This window comes from Corylus avellana, chromosome 3 (assembly GCF_965113065.1).
Source record: "Corylus avellana chromosome 3, dhCorAvel1.hap1.2, whole genome shotgun sequence".
In the NCBI taxonomy this organism is placed as follows: Eukaryota; Viridiplantae; Streptophyta; class Magnoliopsida; order Fagales; family Betulaceae; genus Corylus; species Corylus avellana.
In genome coordinates, this window is record NC_142492.1 from 18,351,525 (window position 1) to 18,373,755 (window position 22,231).

The window sequence follows — 22,231 nt, forward strand, 5'->3', positions numbered from 1 at the left end:
ACAATTTCAAAAATTCTAAATTTCACCTTTTGAAATCTTTATACCCATGATTTTTTTATAAAATATTTACCCTTAATTTCAAATTAAAAAAATAAAATAAAAAATCGAAAGATAATTTGTTTTTTTTAGTAACTTCCATTAGGGGTTAACGACTAAATTTGGCGGATGGTGATCAATTGAATCAAATTGAAAGTTTAGGGAGTTAAATTGAGAGCTTTTGAAATTTGGGATAACTTCTCAAAAGCCGTGGTAATTCAGAGATATAAAGTGAAGTTTCCCAACATTTTTCATATAGCATATCCGGATCCTTCTAGCACCACCAAAGAATAGGAAAAGCATATCAATCCAAAGCACATCAAAATATTGATATGTTGCCAACATCATTGGCAGAGAAAATCCAGTGGATTGTCATCATGAAGTCTTGCCTGAAACCACATAACCTTTATCTTCAACACAACAGCCTCATTTATTTGCATTTTGTATGAGCTTCTAAGATTTGCCTGTCAAATCAACTTGTCTACATTTTTCACTCATGGATTTGGATGCTCGCACACTTTTCCTACATTGTTGAGGTTAAAAGATACAAAACAGATTAAGGGAAAGAAGAGTATTGAAAAACCATTCCTCACTACTTATAATTTAGAAGAATGCCGTGCTTTATCTCATTTTTGAAGCTCTATCTCCCTCGCCCCCTTGTTTGTCTCCCTCCAAAACTGGTTTTTCTAGCACTCTGACCAGGGTGCTTACCAACACTATTGAACTTGAGTGGTACAACTTGCTCAATATATGATTTTCGGGGAAAGTTCCTTTTATCTTTAGGAAGCGCTCGTAACTGCGGCAACCAGTACGCCACATACTCGCCTTCAGGATCATATGTCTGTGCCTACAATTCCAGAAGTATCTTAGGTGTGTATAGTATGTTTGTGTGATGAAGCAGGATATTTGTACCCTTTCCATGTCCAATGTTTCTCTGTACTAATGAATTCACTTGTTTTTATTATCTATGAACTAGTATGAAACACTCCTAGGATCACTAATTCTTGGAACCTATCTGTCAATTCAAATTTTATCACCTATTTTTCTAAAAAAGCCAAAGCATGTTCAGCATTATATCTTTTCAAAACAATTCAAAAGGGAGTTGGATGGTGCTGCTTGGGTTGAATAATTGCAACTCAGGTCTTGTAGTATGCATATTTTCACTTACCATTAACATGAAGAATAAAAAGATCTAGAAAAGCTATAGTACATCCAGAAAACCAAGTGCTATATGTACTTTTATCTTTCTTTAAAGAATGCCACACACACTCCCACTCTTACACTCCCAATTGCACACTCCTTGATGTGAATTTTGGATGAAGCAGTATTAGATTTAGGATCTAATAATGTTTTTAGAACATTAGTGCCACGTCAAGGAGTGTGCACTTGGGAATGTGAGTTGGAGTGTATGTAGAATTTCTCCTTTCATATTATTCCTGCTTGCCAATATGGGGGTATAAAAACCATTTATTTCTCCCAACTTAATCCATAAACAAATCTAATTTCAGAATTATGAAATAAGAATTGCATCTGAAACAACCTTTATAAATGCCTACCCACCTCCAAGAAAATAAAATAAAATAAAATTTGTATGAAAGCACTCACTTGCTTTGGGATGCTGAAGTAGCGATCTTCTCTAGGGTCATTCCCAACTCCTGAACAAAAACAACAATAACTGGAATCATCCATAGATCTCACTAACTGCAAAGTTAAAAACAGGACTAACATGTTTAGCAGCTGCATTCAAGAATTTAAACATACTGTTTAATAGTAACATTTTTTGTCATGGATAATGGTTAGGTTTACTGGTCAAGTCAAATTATTGTCCAATCACACCAATCAACTTCTGAAACACATACCAATTTTTTTCCCTTTAGTATCCTGGTTTTCCTTTTGTATCCACCATCTACCAATGGTTTTCACTTCCAGGACATCGATCGTTCTGGCTTTAATCCTCCTGTTATTGACAAACAACAGGATTTCATGGGACAATTTATAGAGTGAGGTAAAAGGAATATCATTACTTCCAAATATATATATATATATATTGATAACATTCTCTTTAGTTTCTCTTCATTGTTTTCTACGTCTCCTTAAAAATACAGTAAACAAATAAACACAGGTGTCTTTGCCTAGTTCCATAGTACTATTATGTAAAGGTTGCCATGGGTTCACATGCAAGTCAAACAAATTGTCCTTTCATTATAACACTATCTCTGAAAAAAATAAAAGAAAAAAGAATATATCTTCAGCCCAAAATCTTGCTACTTCTTTTTGTCTTTTCTGACCCCAACACATATCCCACACACTGGGCAGAGACTGGACCCCATTAGTAATGAAAAAAAAAGAAAGAAAAAAGATACCCAAATGCACCTCTGTAATCTCATGTCATGGCCATCCTGCAGCCTGTAACGCCCTAGAGTGTTACCAAGACGGTCATACTGTTTGACACTCTGACTAGAATTGGCACTGATAATGTGAAAAAAAAGAAAAATCGTACTATTTAAACTGCTTTCCCAATTTATGAAGCAACCACTTTGAACTAACAACATGCAGAAAACATCACAATAGGCTGGCTTGTCTTGCACTCTACACAACAAAAATGCTTACATATACAAATATCCAAGCATATATGATAACGGGCAGATCCATGAAGATGAGAATCACCTGCTCCATATGTCCAATTCCCATAATTGGAACATGGGTCATAATCCAAAAGGCATGTCTCAAACCATTCAGCTCCCATACGCCAATCAATGCCCATATCTCGAACAAGAAAGGAACATACTATCTGTAGAAATAACACCAATTATTCGTAACACAGTCAACTATATTAAGTAATATTGAGATTCAAACAAGCTGTCTTAAGGCATTCTTGAGATTTACTTGTCGGCCTCGATTTGACATGAACCCTGTGGTTGACAGTTCTTTCATGTTTGCATCTATGAGGGGGTACCTAAAAGTTCACCAACCTTAATTATGTCAATCATGGAGCAGAACAATTTTCTGGCAACCTAATGTTCAATGTTTGACTACATTTTGGTTTTCCAGGCAAATGATCGCCCTGTTTCATGTAGAGGGAAAAAAAAAAAAAAAAGAGAGAAAGAAAAAGAGGGGGGGGGGGGGGGTGGAGTGGCCATAGATGGTCATGTTCAGATGATGAATCACTGAAATAAAACTTTTATTATAAAATGTTATTTTCAGTTAATAAACAAAAATGAAGTAGGATAACTTCTAATGCAGGAGATATCAAAATAAGACTCATTTCATTTCTATGTGGCCATGCACCTATATAAGTACGTGATGAAATGAAAAGAAAGCAACAACTCAGACATATGTGGAAACAACATATACCCTGTACGGCCGTCTCTCCAGGACTCAAACAAATCCTTGTCTTGGCTCCATTCATGCTCCACTTTTCTTGGACCACCTTAAAAAGGGAACTTTACATCATGACTACATATAAGAAACATGTAACCTGAAAACATTTCAATAATGATACTTACATGCACATCATTAATATTGTGTATTATCCAAGAACACAGCATTCATTAAACCACAGGTCCAAAGTTTCATGATCTAAACTGAACAAACACAGCATGAATCAAATATTTCTAATATTTACCTATATGGAAAAGGGAATTCCCATATTGACTGATAGAAACCTGAAGTAATCTCTCCATATCAATTCGAACAAAACCCTGTCAAGTTGAACATAGATTCAGGAAGTGAGAAGAAAAAGTTCCCAGATAAAAAAAGTTCAACCCAGCTCAAAGATTGGCTTGTAATTAGTGAATTTCCAGCAATCTTTCATTGCCATCTGTCCAATACTGCACAGTCTGCATTTCCATGGTTAACTCAATCTCACCTGGACTTTTACATAATAGCTCAGAACAGGCCTACGCATGTGCTTGGAAGATTTTCTACTTTCCTTTCTGTTTGAGAGGTGTGTGTAGGGGGGCCCAAATATGGGAAAAAAGTAAGTGGGTGAGGTTGGTTAAGAAAAGAAGTTATGCCAATGTCATCTGAATATTGTTATTTGGTATTTTTATAGAATATCCGCGTTCCTCTCAATTTGTAATTGAAGACACAAATTAATTGGTTCTGTTGGGTTAGCCATGTGCTGTGCATTATCAACAATTTCCATAGAAGGTGGTAAGATGATGTCTTGAGCAGTTACAAATCAGGGACCCATGACACAAAGAGACGCGGCACAAATTCCATATAGATTACTTCTCAATACAATTTCTTTTAAAGTCATTTGCCCCTTAGGAGATCACTCTCTAGCACGAACCAGGGTAAACCCCCAGCCCATTCCCGATTGATCAGTATGTTGGTTTGTCACTGTAGCAACCTCTGGTGTCACCGCATCAGAAACTTTGTTGTCTTGAGGTTGCTTGGCATCTGAGGTTGACTCAATCAATGGAGGAGAACCTTGATTGTCATGACTCACAAACTGTCCTTTCTGCTGGTTTTGAGGAGCAGGGTATATATGTGAATATATCAGTCCCCACAGAAAAGAAGCAGCTGGATATTCTTCACATAAATTTGGCTCAATTACTTTCTTACTCAGGAAAACATGAATTCAATTGTGTCACAACTTAGGGAAGCACTAGCCAGCTATGTGCTATACCTTAGAAGGACTGATCAAAGTTATAATTGGAGCTCCTTAAAGTTATTTATATAGTCCAATCTCGCCTAATACATAACCAATATGGGACTTGACAAATATGTTCCTCATAATCCAGTCATTCATTGTGGGACTTAACTTTTATGACCCATGGTACCAAAATAAACATAGGAAATTGGGAAAAAATAGAAAATCTATCGATAATCATATCCTGAAAGAAAAAGCAGTACCAATATGTGGAATCAATCTAAGACTTGTATGAGAGCTAAAGTTTCTTTCTCTCTCTCTCTCCCTCTCTCTCTCACACACACACACTTTTTACCTATGGCTATTTACAATTTCCTTCCTTTGTATCATAAAGTGTGATTATAAAACACTTTTAGGCTACCTCATATAATCCCTGTTTGCTCTCTTCTCTCTCATCCACTCTCGCCTGAGTACAGGCGCGTGGGTGGCGCGTGTTCACTGTTTGGGTGTCTAGATTGTTAGTTGATTGGTTAGAGTTATGGCGACTTCGAGAAAATGGATTGTGGAGTCCAAAACCTTCGAGTTATTGATTAAGAGTGGGGCTTCAGGGGTGAGGTTTTTTGAAAGAAGTAATAGGAAACAAAAAACCATCTTTCTGCAGAAGGATGAGGTGTTGTGGTTGGCACGCATTATAGAGGACCTGGTGGCAGTGGATTCTTCTGAGGTTTTTTGAGACCAATCCAGAGCAGGGTATCCACGGATAATCGCACAGAAATGTGCTAACAGACATGGGAGGTTCTTAACAGTAGAAGAATATGATGGTAGGCATAGGAGTGGCTCGATCATTGTACCAGAAGGACGTTATGGCCAAGGATGGACACGTCTCATATCGGAGGTACGTCTGGCTAAGTCTTCCCTGTGTGAGTCTAAGGAAGTCAGGGAAGTTAGTAAGAATTATGACAAAGAAGGAAGAAGAAGGAGCTATGTGGAAGTTTAGGGGTCTTCGCTGCAACCGACAGAGGACTGCTTCAATGAGTTTGCTGAGCCAATAGCCAGGGTGCCAAGGTGGTTGAAGGAGGCTTCCACAATTAAGGATAAGCAAGTCCAGCTCTCAATTCTGGAGGAGGGTGTGCACAAGTCCTCAATTCCGGTGAGGTCAGTCAGTGGCGGTATGGAGGGCCCGGTGAAGAACCAGTCGCTTGGGGGGGAGGGAAAGTGTAAACTAAAGGTAGGGGAACCATCAGGCGTTCACAGCGGAGCTCCGGCGAGCAGGTTACCGTCTCCGGCGAGCAGGTTGATCACCACGACGAGGCTGACAACTTCGATTTGTGGTGCTGACCACGTGAAGGCATGGGAGGGAGTAGGTACCCACGACGTGCAGACATGGTTTCGTGTAAAAGATGATCTAATAAATGCTAGGGAGTCGTTGAGCAGATTGAGAGGCGAGGTGGACTCGGATCTTGACAGAATTGAGAGTGCGATCAGACTTGTGGAGGGCCTGAGTGATTTTCCTAGGTCTGGTGGGTATTGTGATCATGGGCTAGCTGGAGGGGACAAACACAAGAAAGGAATGGCCCAGCCCAAGAAGGCTACTAGGAGAAGGCCCAATCATGGAAGGGGTGTTCAGCCGATTAAGATGTATTTTAGGAGGAAGGGAGCTCGGCCCGTGGAGAAAGGGGAGGCTTCGGTCAGTGGAACGAAGCCGACTGGTGTGCCGGTCAATTCGACGGGAGACCCATTCGCTCCGGTCGGCATCGCCGGCAATTCCGCAAGCCCTGATGGTAGGTCATTGCACTGCGACAGGGAGGCCCACGCCGGTTCTGCCCTACAGATCGGTTCTTTGCCTCCGGCAGAGGTGCCGACAGAGGAAGCATCGTCCAGTGAGGGGGCGGCGAGGAACATTTCGGCAGGGGATGGCGTTCTGGGAGATGATTTGATGGTGGGTTCCATGATCAAGGATACAGCGACGTTGGATTTTAGCGTTCAAGCTCCGGGCTCCCAGGTTGGGGTGACAAATTGCTCGACGGGAGGTCCATTTGCTCCGGCGGGCGTCGCCGGTAATCCTGTAAGTTCCGATGATAGGCGGATGTCCTATGATAGGGAGGCCCATGTCGATTTTGCCCTGCAGATAGCTTCCTCATCCCCGGCAGAGGTGGCGGAATGGGGAGTTTTGCCTAGTGAGGGGCCGGCGAGGAAAATTCTAGCAAGGGATGGCGTTTTGGGAGATGTCTCGACGATGGGTTCCATGTACAAGGCTACGGCGACGATGGATTCCCCAATTAAAGTGCATGGGCCTCAACCCAGTCCTGCTGTCCATGGTTTTCTGAAGGGGGACTCGAGCATATCTGGTCCAGGGATTTTGGGAAAGCAGCCTGGTAAGGGAGTATCTCTGGAGTTCTCTGGGTCTACTGCTGGCGACACTGAGGAGGCCGTGAGGGGAGATTCTTTGGGGAGCAACTCCGGTAAACAGCTTATAGGTGCTTCTGTGTTGGGTATTCTGGGTAAGGAGCCGGGGCTTTGCATAACACAGTTGGATAATTTGGAAGGAGTTTCTAAAACAATGGAGGGCTCTATTACCCAGGAATCGTTTGTGCCAGATTCTGTTCAGGAGGAGCAATTGGAGGCGCAGGAGAGGACTTTTATCATTGAGGCATGCAAGGAAGTTGGCCTATCTTGTGAAGGAGAGGAAGGAAAGCTTGAAGAAACCATTGGGATTCTTATGGCTGACAACAAAGCCAAGGAAGTGGAGAGGGAAGTGTGCACTCCTGTAGTCAAAAAAGGTAAGAGGGAGCTTTTTAATTTGCAGTCATCAGTCAATTTTATGGAGTTTTCGGCTCGGGACAGGAATAAGGGGAGGGTCATCCGTGTTAAATCATGAAGCTTAAAATTCTGTCATGGAATGTGAGAGGTTTGAATGAGAGGGAAAAGAGGTTGAGGATTAGGAATTTGCTTAGAAGTTGGAAGGCAGATGTTGTTTGTTTCCAAGAGACGAAGATGGACTTTATTTCGTATAGCTTAGTGAGGAGCTTATGGGGATGTCCGTATGTGGAGTGGTGCTTTGTTCCGGCCATTGGGGCTTCGGGGGGGCATTTTACTCATGTGGGACAAGAGGGCCGTCGAGATGGTAGATGTAGTGTTGTGAAGTTATGTGGCGGCTTGTTCCTTTAAGAATGTTGAAGATGGCTTTGAGTGGGCGTTTGCGGGGGTGTATGGCCCCAACAGAGTCAATGCTAGGCGCTTCCTTTGGGAGGAGCTGGCAGGGGTCATGAGCTGTTGGGACGTGCCGTGGTGTATCGGTGGGGATTTCAATGTCACCTTATATCCTAGTGAAAGGTCGAGGGGAGCTCACTCGCGGTTGGCTATCAGGGATTTTGGTGAGTTCATATCGGATCAGGGGCTCATGGACCTTCCTTTAGTGGGGGGATTTCTACTTGGTCTAATAATAATTCTTGGTCTAGGCTTGACCGCTTTCTTGTATCCCCAGAGTGGGAAGCTCGCCACCTGGATGTGCTTCAAAAGAGATTGCTTCGGGTCTGTTCTGATCATGCCCCTATTTTATTGGACTGTAATTCTCATGGGGGAGGCAAAAGGCCTTTCAAATTCGAGAATATGTGGCTCAAAGTGGAGGGTTTTGTGGACAAAGTGCGCAGTTGGTGGGACTCGTATCACTTTCAGGGCACCCCGAGTTTCATTATTTCCAAAAAGTTGCAAGCGCTAAAGGGGGACATTAAGAGATGGAATGCTCAAGAGTTCGGAAACGTGGGGGTTTGTATTAAGGCTTGTATGGAAGATATTAAAGCTCTGGATAGGGTGGAGGAAGAGAGAGGTTTGTCCACGGAGGAGATCGAGAAGAGAAGGGTGCTTGCTAGGGAGTTAGAAATTTTCCTCCGCCAAGAAGAAATCAGTTGGAGGCAAAAATCTAGAATCCGGTGGTTGAAAGAGGGTGACAAGTGTACCAAATTTTTCCATCGGATTGCTAATGCCAATCGAAGACAGAATTATATTGAGTCTCTGAATATTCATGGCACTGCTATCTCTGATCAAGAGGCTATTAGCAGTCATATTACTCGCTTTTATGAGACACTCTTCACAGAGACTCTTAGTTGGAGACCAAGATGATCTTCAATTCGATATGTTGGAAGAGGAAGAGGCTTCTAGTCTGGAAGTCCCTTTTGGGGAAAGGGAGGTGTGGGAGGTGGTCAAAAAAATGGATAGGGATAAAGCCCCTGGCCCGGATGGTTTTTCTATGGCTTTTTTCCAAAATTGTTGGGAGGTGATTAAAAAGGACATCATGGCTGTTTTTGTGGAGTTCTATGATCGAGGCAAGTTCGAAAAAAGTCTCAATGCTACGCTCATTGCTCTTATTCCGAAGTCGCATGGGGCATCTGATTTGAGGGACTTCCGTCCTATCAGCCTTGTGGGGGGGATCTATAAGATCATTGCGAAGGTTCTAGCCAATAGAATGAGGGGAGTCATGAACCGGGTCATCTCCAATCCGCAGAATGCGTTCGTCAAAGGTAGACAGATCTTGGATTCGATGCTTATTGCCAATGAATGCCTAGACAGCCGTCTCAGATCTGGGGAGCCCGGTCTCTTGTGTAAGTTGGATATGGAGAAGGCTTACGATCACATGAATTGGAAGTTTTTACTCTACCTATTAAAAAGGTGTGGTTTCGGTGAGAAATGGTGCTATTGGATCGAACATTGTATCTCGTCGGTGCGGTTTTCGGTGTTGATCAATGGTTCGCCTTCCGGTTTCTTTGGGAGTTCGCGTGGGGTTAGACAAGGTGACCCTCTCTCGCCTTTCTTGTTCATCATGGTCATGGAGGCTTTCAGCAAGATGATTAATGTCTCTATCAGTAGGGGTTTCATCAATGGTTTCTATGTGGGGGCTGGTGAGCATGAGCGGGTGTCTGTCTCCCATCTTCTCTTTGCTGATGATACTCTGGTGTTTTGTGGGGCAGCATCTGAACATGTTAGATTTATTAAAGCTCTCATTATTGGCTTCGAGGCGGTCTCAGGGTTAAAAGTTAATCGGGCCAAGTCTGTTTTGGTCCCAGTCGGAGATTTGGTAGAGACGGATGAGTTGGCTGGTGTGTTGGGTTGTGGCACTAGTTCTTTGCCCTTGAAGTACCTGGGTCTTCCACTAGGGGCGTCCTTCAAGCAGTTGGCTATTTGGGATGACATGTTGGAGAAAATTGCTAGAAGGTTGGCCCCTTGGAAGCGTTCTTATTTGTCCAAGGGGGCGAGGCTCACCCTCATCAAGAGCACCCTATCCAATCTCCCCACCTATCTCTTGTCTCTCTTTCCCTTCCCTATTTCCGTGGTGAATCGTATTGAGAAGATTCAACGGGATTTTTTATGGGGGGGGTTCAAGGAGGAGACTAAGTTCCATTTGGTTAGTTGACACGAGGTATGTTCTCCGATTGCTGAGGGAGGGCTAGGGATTCGGAGTTTGCGTCTTTTTAATCAAGCTCTCTTGTGGAAATGGTTATGGAGATTTGCAAATGAGGAAGAAGCTTGGTGGAGAAGTATTTTGGTGGCTAAGTATGGGGTGGATTGGGGTGGTTGGCGCTCTAAAGTTCCTCGTGGAACGCATGGGGTGGGGTTATGGAAACACATTTGTGGGGTTTGGAGGTCGTTTCAGTGTCACTTCAGATTAGATCCTAGTTTGGGGGGGAAGGTCAAATTTTGGGAGGATTGCTGGTGTGGTGAGACGCCTCTCAAGGTTGCTTTTCCGGGTCTTTTTAATATTGCTTGCAATAAGGATGCTTCCATTGCGGATATCTGGGAGTGTGTAAATGGGATGGTTCACTGGAATGTTACTTTCACCCGTAGTATTCATGACTGGGAGGAGATGGCCTTAGCCTCTTTCTTCTCGCTCTTATACTCGTCTTCGATTTGGGGGGAAGGGGAGGACCGGATGTGGTGGATTCCTTCAAGAAAAGGGAAGTTTGAGGTACGCTCTTTCTATAGGATGCTTGCCTTTAAGGCGCCTAACCACTTTCCGTGGAAAAGCATTTGGCGCACCAAGGCTCCTTTGAGAGTGGCGTTTTTCGCATGGTCGGCTGCCCTTGGGAAACCTCTCATGTTGGATAATGTTCGGAAGAGAGGTATCGTGGTGATTAATCGATGTTGTATGTGCGAGGCGGATGGGGAGTCCGTGGATCACCTCTTTCTTCATTGTGGGGTTGCACGCAAGTTATGGGATGTTATCTTCTCTCGCTTTAACATGTGTTGGGTAATGCCTAGTAGCGTGAAGGAGATGTTTGCTAGTTGGTGGGCGGGCGGTAGAACGAGTAGTGCTGTGGTATGGAAGATGGCTCCCCTTTGTCTTCTTTGGTGTCTCTGGAAGGAAAGGAATGCGAGATGCTTCGAGGATGTTTCGAGGAATCTTGAGGACCTTATTCACTTCTTTTTGTACACCTTATTCTCATGGACTACAGGCTGGCTTGCGCCTTTAGTGATCAATTTTCCTGATTTTCTCTTTATGTTCTCTTCTTCCTTCTCCCCTACTTAGTCGCTCTCTTGTATACTTCCTGTGTACTTGGGTTGCACCCCTCTGTGCTCTTTAATGCATTATTACTTATCAAAAAAAATATGTGGAATCATTTACTTGCCTTTCCTGTTCATATCTCTTCACCTATGGAAATTAAAAATTAGTCTCATCCTTCAAATGTTGTATATCTATGTGGTACAAAAGCAAAAATGAACAAAATTTTCAACCTCTTCATGTATTAAGCGAGGAGAGAGGCTTCCTGAAGCAAGCCATGGAGAGAATTTTGTTGAATAATCAGGTCCTAACATCCCATTTCTGGTCTCTTTGTATATCCTTAGCAAGTTCTACATATACATGACAATAATGATAATTAGACAACCACATAATTGCTGCTATTAGTGTACCTTTAAACATCATAGAATGTCTAATTCAGAGACTATCAAAAATAAAATATTTGTAACTAGATTATAGTTTGATTTTGAAATTGATCATATTGGCCTATCTTACATTCCATGGATTCCCTTTGTAATTTGTTTAGTATCTAATGCACAAATCCATCATGATGACAGAGGTTATAAAAAGAAATTTAGAGTCAGGAACATGACAGAAGAGGCAAGGTCTACTTTTGAAGTTCATGAACTGCACTTATTATAATCTTTTAATTATGACAGTTGTTGTCCTTGAATTTCCACATTCACAAAGACTATTGGAATCTGAAAACAACAACTCTAATGCCACCATAAATTAAGATTTTTTATTTTATTTTTTATTTTTGTTGTAATGTATTTAAGATGTTAAATTTTCATTCATGTTGCAATGTATATAGATGGCAATGCTGTTGCCAAAAATTAGCATCAATGAAAATAAAATTTTGAGAGATTTTCACTTGCCTTCTTCCAGAAGTATTCGTTTACCCTACCTAGTGCGGCACTTTCACCCCCCACAAACTTCATTCCTTTGCTAACCTGAATTAAGAGGAAAAAAGACTAAAGGTCACGATTTTTAAGGTTATGATGGAGGAGTGTATATCTCAAAGTACTTATTAGAGTGAGACTTGATGTGCGGTTAAGTATATATGCATGTATGAATAAAGCTACATTATGTGAGTGGACTCCAAGCTGATCTACTGAAGGAACACATCCCCAATTGCTGACACTTGGTGGCGGCCCAAGAAATGTTGGAGTTTTAATGCAGCCCCGGATAGCGCATTTGGCTTCAATAGACTGCAAAAAATTTTATGATGTGAACAAACACATCTACCACATAAAATACCTTTCCTATACATATCCCTGACAAGATATAATGAACTCAAAACTATTATGAGAATCATCATGCCTTACGAAACTGAGTATACACATCTGGTAAACAGCCGGGATCAAATGGGAGGTCATCAATGTGGTACATGGTGGTACCCCAAATAAGCTATAACTTAGGGCTGTGAGTTTTACTCGACCCCAAAGATGGTTGTAGCACCACTTGCCGCAGAGCTTTGCCAACCAATCTTTCAACATTCAACTCCTCACTGCAGGTTTCTTTGTGGGCATATACCTGACTAGATTACATTAGAAACCCAGTTCGCATGCTTTAATATTAACTCATAATATGGTGGGAATCACTCAACTGTGTGTGCTCCAACAGCTTCTGCAAGAGAAGGGAGAATTTCCTTTGCCACGTCGAATAAGCAAATTCAGGCCCCGCTTTATCAAATTCTTTTTCAGGTCAGCCAAACTTTTGTTAGGAAATTAGGCGCCACTAATTCCTCTTCAGGATCTTGGGATCCAATCTGTTAAGAAGACAACAACACACAAGTACGGTAAATAGTATTTTTACCAAAGATACAGCTCGGTACGTTCCCAGGTAAGATTGGAAGAGTCACACCGGTCTCACTTAAAATCCAATCTTTCCTAGATAGAACATACACGTGTATTTTTTATTAGTACTATAAACACGCACAAACATACACAAGACAAGAAATTTATACGTGGTTCGGCCAATACTGCCTACATCCACCAAGTTGCAGAGATTTCACTACTTTGGGAGAAAATAACGGGGAGACTTTACAAGAGATATTTCAGAGAGAAATTGCACACAACTATTCTATGTTGTGATCTGCAATTCTTATATGCTTAACACTAGACTTATCTCTCTATACCTTTTTCTCTCAACCTTTCCTTCTTTTTTTCTCTCTATACTCTTCTTGTCTTAGCACACCTAAACATTGAAGCTTGATGCTCCTTATATAGGTGTAGAAGAGTTGGTGAGAAAACATGAAAGTCCATGGTTGGTGCAACAACCATGCACTATTCCTCCGACGGCTTGGTTGGTGCAACAACCTTTCACTATTCCTTTGACGTCTTGGTTGGTGAAACTCCACCAACCATTTGACAAATGTGGGATTCATGGCTTGATTAATTCAAGGCAATTTCCAACAATCTCCACCTTGACTTGAATTCCATCAAGTCGCTATAATCTCTACCATGACTTGAATTTCGCAACCTCCACCTGAGACCTCAGGTCCGCATCTTGACCGATGCCCATCCCGGCGCCTTGGGATGTCGTACAAAACACTGTCTACACCAACAGTCATAATTCTACAAGAATTATCATGCTCCACCATAAAGAGCACATGCACTTAGAATTAAACCATTCTAAGAATTTTCTTTTCCGGCACATGTCGAAAAAATCCTGCTGAAAAATATGGTGCAACTTCCATGTTTGGTTCCCTCGGAAGTTCATCAGCCATCGACACCCTTTTCCACCACATACCCGACATCAAAGACCAAACCAATGTCCCGTATGCAATTGTGGACCCGCTAATAGAACACATCCATTATCCTGACATTTTTAGCGGTTATGCCAGAGGATGTACATGCCTTTATCAAAGAGCATCATCATAATCATCTCTCACTACAGCGAGAGAAACACTATTAGCGTTTTTGGAGCAACCTGCCGAACCTGCTCCTTTCTTTGGGCAATTTCTTTTAAGGTGTCCAGATTGCCCGCACCCCCAGCATACAAGATTTCCCTTCACAGGGTTCTTTTTCTTCCAATTTGCAACTACCAACGCCGAGTTCTCAAGTGTAGAATTCTGTCCACCACTCAGCCTTCTTTCCTCTGACAGAAGTTTGCTGGTAACTTCTGAGAAGAAAATCTTCTCCTTCCCATGAATCAAAATTGGCTTCATATGTTCATAGGAAGATGGAAGAGACCAGATAAGCCTCAAGGCCTTATCTTCATCGTCCATTTGAACTCCTAGAGCTTCGAGTTCAGAGACGATTCCATTGAGAGCACTCAAATGGTCAGAAATAGTCATACCCTCAGCCATTCGCAGTGTATGAAACTGCTCCTTTAGGTACACCTGGTTAGAGACTCCCTTCGTTTGATACATCTCCTCGAGCTTCTCCCAAAGCTCCTTTGTTGTTGACGTCCCTTGCACATTTAGCAAGAACATTCTTAGCCAGACACAACCGAATGGAACTCGCCACCTTCAGATCCAAATCCTCCCAATCTACGTCGCTAGTACCAGATTTTTCGTCATCATCACTAGGACTAGAGGCGGGTATACCTCTCAACGTTTTGTGTAGCCCAGATTGGATTAGGATGTCCTTGACTTGTATTTGCCACAAGCCAAAGTTCATTCTACCATCGAACCTTTCAATCCCAAACTTCAAGGACTGCATTTCTTCTTAACGAGTAGAAATCCGCAACCTCGCTTTGATACCAATTGTTAGGAAATTAGGCGCCACTAATTCCTCTTCAGGATCTTGGGATCCAATTTGTTAAGAAGACAACAACACACAAGTACGGTAAATAGTATTTTTACCAAAGATACAGCTCGGTACATTCCCAAGTAAGATTGGAGGAGTCACACCGGTCTCACTTAAAATTCAATCTTTTCTAGACAGAACATACACGTGTATTTTTTATTAGTACTATAAACACGCACAAACATACACAAGACAAGAAATTTATACGTGGTTCGGCCAATACTGCCTACATCCACCAAGTTGCAGAGATTTCACTACTTTGGGAGAAAATAACGGGGAGACTTTACAAGAGATATTTCAGAGAGAAATTGCACACAACTCTTCTATGTTGTGATCTGCAATTCTTATATGCCTAACACTAGACTTATCTCTCTATACCTTTTTCTCTCAACCTTTCCTTCTTTTTCTCTCTCTATACTCTTCTTGTCTTAGCACACCTAAACATTGAAGCTTGATGCTCCTTATATAGGTGTAGAAGGGTTGGTGAGAAAACATGAAAGTCCATGGTTGGTGCAACAACCATGCACTATTCCTCCGACGGCTTGGTTGGTGCAACAATCTTTCACTATTCCTTTGATGTCTTGGTTGGTGAAACTCCACCAACCATTTGACACGTGGGATTCATGGCTTGATTAATTCAAGGCAATTTCCAACAACTTTCAACAAGAAATTGCGCTCTCAACTCTGCCAAGCAATTACAACCACTCCAAGGCACCCCCACAAAAATTATGTACCATTATCAATTCAAAACAAGTCAAAAAAATTGTTAAATCATCACTGATCCTAAAAGCTTAAACCAATAGAAAATGATTAATTTAATCATTTAATTAATATTCAAACACTCTCCTTAAATGTGGACCTTAATAACAATATTTAACTGAAATGGAGGTTTAATTGATGGATACAAGATTTGAACTCATTGCTTAGATACTATGTTAACAGAGATGGACTTAGGACCTGTTTGGAATTGCGTTTGAGTAGCCTAAAAGTGCGTTTAACATTAAAAAAATCCGTTTGAAAATAAAAGTACTCGTTTGGTAAAAAAATCAAAAGCGCTTTTAAAGGTCCAAAAAGCCTAAAAATGGCCAAAACGCACTTTTGGCAAAATCTTAAAAATGAAGTTTTTGCCAAAAAGCGTTTTTTAACTTAAAAGCTTTATTTCTTAAACGCAATCCCAAACATGCTCTTAAATGCAGATAGGGTGGCCCCCTATTTTGAAATTTTTTTATTAAATATGCTTTAAAATGTGAATTTGAGCCCAAATATTTTAGTTTGGCCCCAGTCCCATTAAAAAAGCAGTCCAAATTTTGGTCAAATTTTAAGCTTTAATGCTCTTTACATTCGTGCTATGTGACATGTTTATTTATGATAAGTTTTAATCATTCAAGAATTAAATTGAAAATTGAATTATATTAAAAAATAATTATTTTTTATTTTGTTTATATTTTCTTGAATGAATACTAATTTTATTTTTTTATATATTAATTTAGTCTTTAATCTTAATATATTTCTCATCAATTATTTGGCTCTCTATTTAAATATATTTCAAATTCATGCTTGATAAAAATTTCTGGTTCCGCCTGTTAAAATGTTACCATTTATCCTAAAAAACTTCGACAGATAGACAAAGATTAATTACCTCATTTAATTAATATTCTAAGACCAGGCATACATACCTATAAACTATGAGAGTTAAACATTGACACATATGATCCAAAGTGAATTTTTTTTTTTTTTTTTTTTGAAATTGATAAATCTTCATTTCATCTCAATAAAAAATAAGAGTCATAAAGACTCTAAACATCCAGAGCTAACGACTCTAAAATAATAGTATCATAGATACTATGGGGTATTTCCTCTAACCACACCTTGTCCTCCAGTAAAGAAATTGCCTCCTTTGCCAAGCCGTGTGCTGCCATGTTCGCTGTTCTCTTCACGTGCCGGACTTTCCACTGCCTAAATTGTCGTAACACCGATTGAATATCAGCTATAATATGTTCATACCTGCTCCATTTGGCCACATTATCTTGTATTGCATTCACCACAATCAAGGAATCTCCCTCCAGACAAATATCCTGCAAACCAATATCTCTGCCAAACTCAATAGCAGATAATGCCGCCATAGCTTCCCCTATTACCGGTTCATGGAATGAAATGTAAGGCTTACTGAGTGCCGCATTGACCAATCCATTTGAATCCATGACCACAATTCCTGCCCCCATACACTGGTTCTTGTTGTCACATGCAACATCCCAGTTTATTTTGAAAAAACCCTCCGGAGGGCAGCTCCACTTTGTACCTACCGGCCTCTCCCCCCTACATCCCTTATCATCATCTTCCGCCCTTGTATTAGCCTGTCGATATTGCTGAAAAAATAATTCTGTCTCCAGGAAAATACGGTTCGGGTGAGTAAACTCCCCACCATATAACACTGTATTACGCCTCAAGCCAAATACTCCTTGCAAGCAAAGCCATAAATGCCAGTTCCCCCATACTACAACGCTGGGACATCTTCTCCATTACATCCCTAAAGTCAAACCCTTCGCAGTAGGCCTTCTGAAAAATTCTCCCACCAGCACTCCATACATCTACTGCCGAAGGACAATCCCAAAGGACATGACGAATAGTCTCCGTTTCACAATTACAAAACAGACACTGCTCATTAAGCCTAATCCCTCGTTTCTTTAGATTATCTTTAGTTGGCAATATATTGCTACATGCCCGCCAAAGGAAAACCTTAGTTGGATTAGGTATTCTTAGCCCCCAAATTATTTTCCAGATATCGTTGGAGCTTCTGGTTCCTGATCCTTCTCCCTTTACTTCCAATTTTCTGCCATATGCCAAGAAATATGCACTTTTGACTGTGAAAATCCCCGTTGTCGAAGCCCTCCAAATCAACTTGTCATCCTGATGGTACCTACTAAGAGGAATATTGCAAATAACATCAGCTTCTCCCAGATTAAAAATGGATCGCACCAAAGGAATATTCCATCCACTCCCATAGTTATCAATAAGGGCATCCACTGTAGAATCACTTGGAAGTCCCCTACAACACGACTGGACCATATAAGTAGTTGGGCTTGGCAACCACTTATCTCCCCAAATTTTTACCTGCTTACCATTCCCTACCCTCCAAGTCAACCCTTCACTCAAAAGCTCCCTTGCTGCCAAAAGACTTCGCCAAGCCAAAGATGGTCGGCTTCCAAGTTTGGCCTCCCTCCATGAAACTTTTGGGAAATATTTAGCAGTGATAATCTTTGAAGCAAAGCTGTCTGGGTCTTGAATTAATCTCCAAAATTGTTTTGCTAGAAGAGCCTTATTAAAACACTCCAAATCTCTGAATCTCATCCCTCCTTGAGCCTTTGAATTACCCATTCTTTCCCAGCTCATCCAATGAATCTTCTTTTCATTTCCTTTTTGTCCCCACCAGAATCTTTGCATAAGAGCATGCAAATCTTTACAAAGTTCTTTTGGTAAAAGAAAAATACTCATACTGTATGCGGGTATGGCCTGGAGTACTGCCTTTATTAGAATCTCCCTTCCTGCTTGTGAAAGGAACTTGGATTTCCAATCATTAATCCTCTGCCTTACTCGATCCTTAATGCATTGAAACTCTCGCATTTTAGACTTACCCACCATAGCCGGAAGACCTAGATATTTATCTTTGGGAAGCAGGAACACCAGATAAGTTAAGAATTAATCAGCGCGCCTCCTCACTTGTGTTTCTACTGAAGAAAATAGCCGTTTTTTCTCGGTTAAGCCTTTGACCCGACGCCAACTCATATTGTTCCAGAATTGCACTAACTTGATTCCAATTCTGCAAATTAGCCTTACAAAAAAGCAAGCTATCATCTGCAAAAAATAAGTGATTAATCCAAGGCCCTTTGGATTAAGTAGGAACACTTCTAAGGGATCCAGTCAAAGCCTCTGTCTGAAAATGAAAGCTTAACACTTCCGCACACAAAATGAATAAGTAAGGAGAAAGAGGATCCCCTTGTCTGATTCCCCCGGATGATTTAATATTACCTACTGTACCCCCATTTACTATTACAGAATATGTCACAGAAGTAACACACTTCATAATAAGGCGTACCCACCCAACTGGAAAACCCATTTTGATCATCACTGCTTCTAGAAATGCCCATTCCACCCTATCATACGCTTTACTCATATCGAGTTTAAGCGCCATAAACCCCACCTTACCCCACATCCTAGAGTGCATCGAATGTAAAGTCTCATATGCTGCAAGTATATTATCAGATATCAACCTACCCGGAATAAAAGCACTTTGAGATTGGGAAATAATATCAGGTAAGATAATCTTCAGCCTATTTGCCAACACCTTAGAGATAAGTTTGTAAACCACATTGCATGAACTTATAGGCCTGAATTCCTTAACCTTAACAGCCATATGTTTTTTAGGAATAAGGGCTATATGAGTGTAGTTCACTGACTCATCAAATAAACCATACCTGAAAAAATCAAAAGCTGCAGCACATATCGTAGGCCCCACCAACTCCCAATTGTCTTGGAAAAAACCTGCCAGGAAACCATCCGGTCCAGGAGATTTTAACAGATCCATCTGACTGAGAGCTATATCAAACTCTTCCCTAACCAATTCTCTCATGAGATTTTCATTCATCAATACCGCAACCCTCTGTGGCAATCCCTCCAAACATGTTTCCATTCCTACAGGTCCCTGGGAAGAAAATAAATTTTTGAAATAACCAATAAAAGCCCCTTCAATACCTCTCTGCTCAGTATATTCAACTCCCCCCTCATCAATTATTCTAGAGATTGTATTAGTTCTTCGTCTTTGATTCACACAAGCATGGTAAAATCTCGAGTTTTGATCACCTTTCTGCATCCAATGGACCTTGGCCCGCTGTTTCCACATTGTCTCCTCCTGTTCCAACAAATTTGCAACCTCTGTTTGTAATTGCCACAATGCTGACCAGTCTGGAACCCCTTCTTTCTCTTGAATTTCTTTGATTTCTCCCGTCTTAGTCTGGATTATCTGTTCAGTGGATCCCTTATGTTCCTTAAAACACCGTGATAATGCCCGTCTACTGCCAGCTATATGACTCGCTACCCATTTCCAGTTTTGACCCATGCCAACCTTAGGCCGCCACACCTTTTTTATGACATCCCTTTGATTCTTTTGTTTTCCCCAACCCCTCTCATATCTAAAATGATAAAGGTTATGTCGGTCATGATCCACTTTGTTCCTACAAACAACAAGGAGTGGAGCATGATCCGAACTACGAGCTGCCAAAACCTCCACTTGCGATTCCGGAAACATATCTTGCCATTCATCATTTCCCAAAGCTCGATCCAGTAGTTCTTGGATAAATTGACTTCCTTCACGTCCATTCGACCGCGTGAACTTTGCCCCGGAATACCCCAGATCATGAAGCCTACACGTCTCAAGAGTATCCTAAAATTCCACCATCTGCCTCATAGGCTTCCGGAGCTCCCCGTACTTTTCTGAATCATCAACAGTTTCATTAAAGTCACCCACACACAACCATGCAGTTGGCGTAAATGATCTAAGATGACACAATAAATTCCAAGCCTCCTTCCTTTTTCCCACCTCCGGATGTCCATAAAATCCAGAAAATTTCCAGCTTTGATTTATGGTCTCCATTTTTACCACCGCATTGATATGGCGTCGACTAAAGTTTTGTATTTCCACATACACCTCCTCATTCCACAATAGCGCCAAACCTCCACCTTTCCCTACACAATCCACTACAAATGCACAATTAAAACCCACCTTATATTTCATGGCTTCCAACCGTTGTGCCCATAGTTTGGTTTCCATTCCCAGAGTGAATTGTTTATTTAAAGGCGTATACAATGCATAATGAAATCGTTTCATCACAGCAAAAATAACTAGTAATACTAATACAGTACCTCCAGTTTTAGGGAATCCAAAATAATAGGTGGTGCCGAAAAGTCGAGGATCGACGCAAAAAACAGGCAATACCATCTCGGACGAAACCCACGCCTTATACAAAGCCTCATTGTCCAACACTCTAAGATCGTTCCTGAACCAAACTACTGCAGTTCTTAATCCTCCTCAGCCAGTCCTCGGAGACGACGAGGAGTACCTTTGAAAGGTTTGGTTGGCGATGCGGACCACTTCGTCGGGGTCGAGGCCCGGGACCTGGTGGATCGTTGCAGCAGAAGAAGCCGAAGGTCTCAGCCCAGGTTTTGAGAGTGGATTCATCGTCTTGAATAGTGAAGAAATTGGTTTTGGCGGGATTGTGAGGTTTTTCAAGGAAAGAGAAGGCACTGAGGAACAGTGAATCACCATGTTTGCATGTAGTCATAGATTGGATTTTGTGGGGGAGAGAGAGAGAGAGAGAGGGCAAGATTTTAAGCAGTTGAGATACTGACACATGGGCATGGACTTTTGTGTGACGTGGCTCCGTGATAGCCTATGATGATCTGTGCACGAACGACTTATCGTATTATGGCAATTAGACGGAGATGATGACATGTCACTTAGAGCATCCCTATCGAACTCTTCATAAAATTTAATCAAAGCCTAATCCATGGGGTCACTAAATGAAGGAAATGTATATGTAGGAATCTTGTTTAAGCTTGGAGAAGCTATTGTGATTTTCCTTATCAAGAAAATGATGATTGGGAGACTCTTAGTATGCAACAAATTCAAGAAATACATGTCTATTTAATTCAAGTGAAATTGAAAGATCATTTTCCGATCAAAATGTTATTTTATTGCATTTAATATTCTGCATAGTATTGCGTCATTTAAATAACATGACAACATATACACCATTAAATTTGTAAAATCTAATATTGACCATAAAATTGATCATCTTCGTGCCTTTCTGATTTTAATACAGAGTGCAACCCTTTTAACCTCATTCTAATGGTTGAGCAAGGTTTAGTGCTCAATAAAAAGTTCTCTGTTTCAAAAAAAAATTGTCATTTAAAATAAGGAATGGCATAAGTTTTCATGAAATTTTCCTTGTAAAAACACATGATCATATCTGATGCTATTTTGATCGCCTTTCTCGGGTTATTTTGGGAAAAGAAATGAATTGTATTAATATCATATAATACTAAAGATATGCAAAACAATATTTAGAATACAAAAATTAAGAACTATGGCTATTGTAATAGCATGATGCTTTGCTATTACAAATAAATAAATAAATAAAATAAAAAACTAGGACATAATGCCACGGATTGTCTTTAGGACATCATAGCATGCATTTAGTGCATTTTCACCGGGAAGCAACTGAAGATATTTATCAAATGCAGCAAGTAACATTTAATCTTCATGATGAGCCTCATCTT

At 41.0% G+C, this 22,231-nt stretch overlaps 1 pseudogene across 1 annotated transcript; it reads right to left on the reverse strand.

Moving 5' to 3' along the window:
* Nucleotides 1-377: 377 nt before the first annotated feature.
* On the reverse strand, nt 378-21,218 carry LOC132174245 (cryptochrome DASH, chloroplastic/mitochondrial-like; annotated as a pseudogene). Its single transcript, XR_015911704.1, has 15 exons — nt 20,816-21,218; nt 15,564-15,583; nt 14,229-14,236; nt 12,754-12,860; nt 12,468-12,680; nt 12,230-12,355; nt 12,023-12,097; nt 11,360-11,476; nt 11,231-11,276; nt 3,662-3,738; nt 3,391-3,466; nt 2,923-2,992; nt 2,704-2,827; nt 1,642-1,691; nt 378-883 (listed from the first exon to the last, which is right to left on the reverse strand). The product of XR_015911704.1 is annotated as a cryptochrome DASH, chloroplastic/mitochondrial-like (transcript).
* Between the last annotated feature and the right edge of the window lie 1,013 nt (nt 21,219-22,231).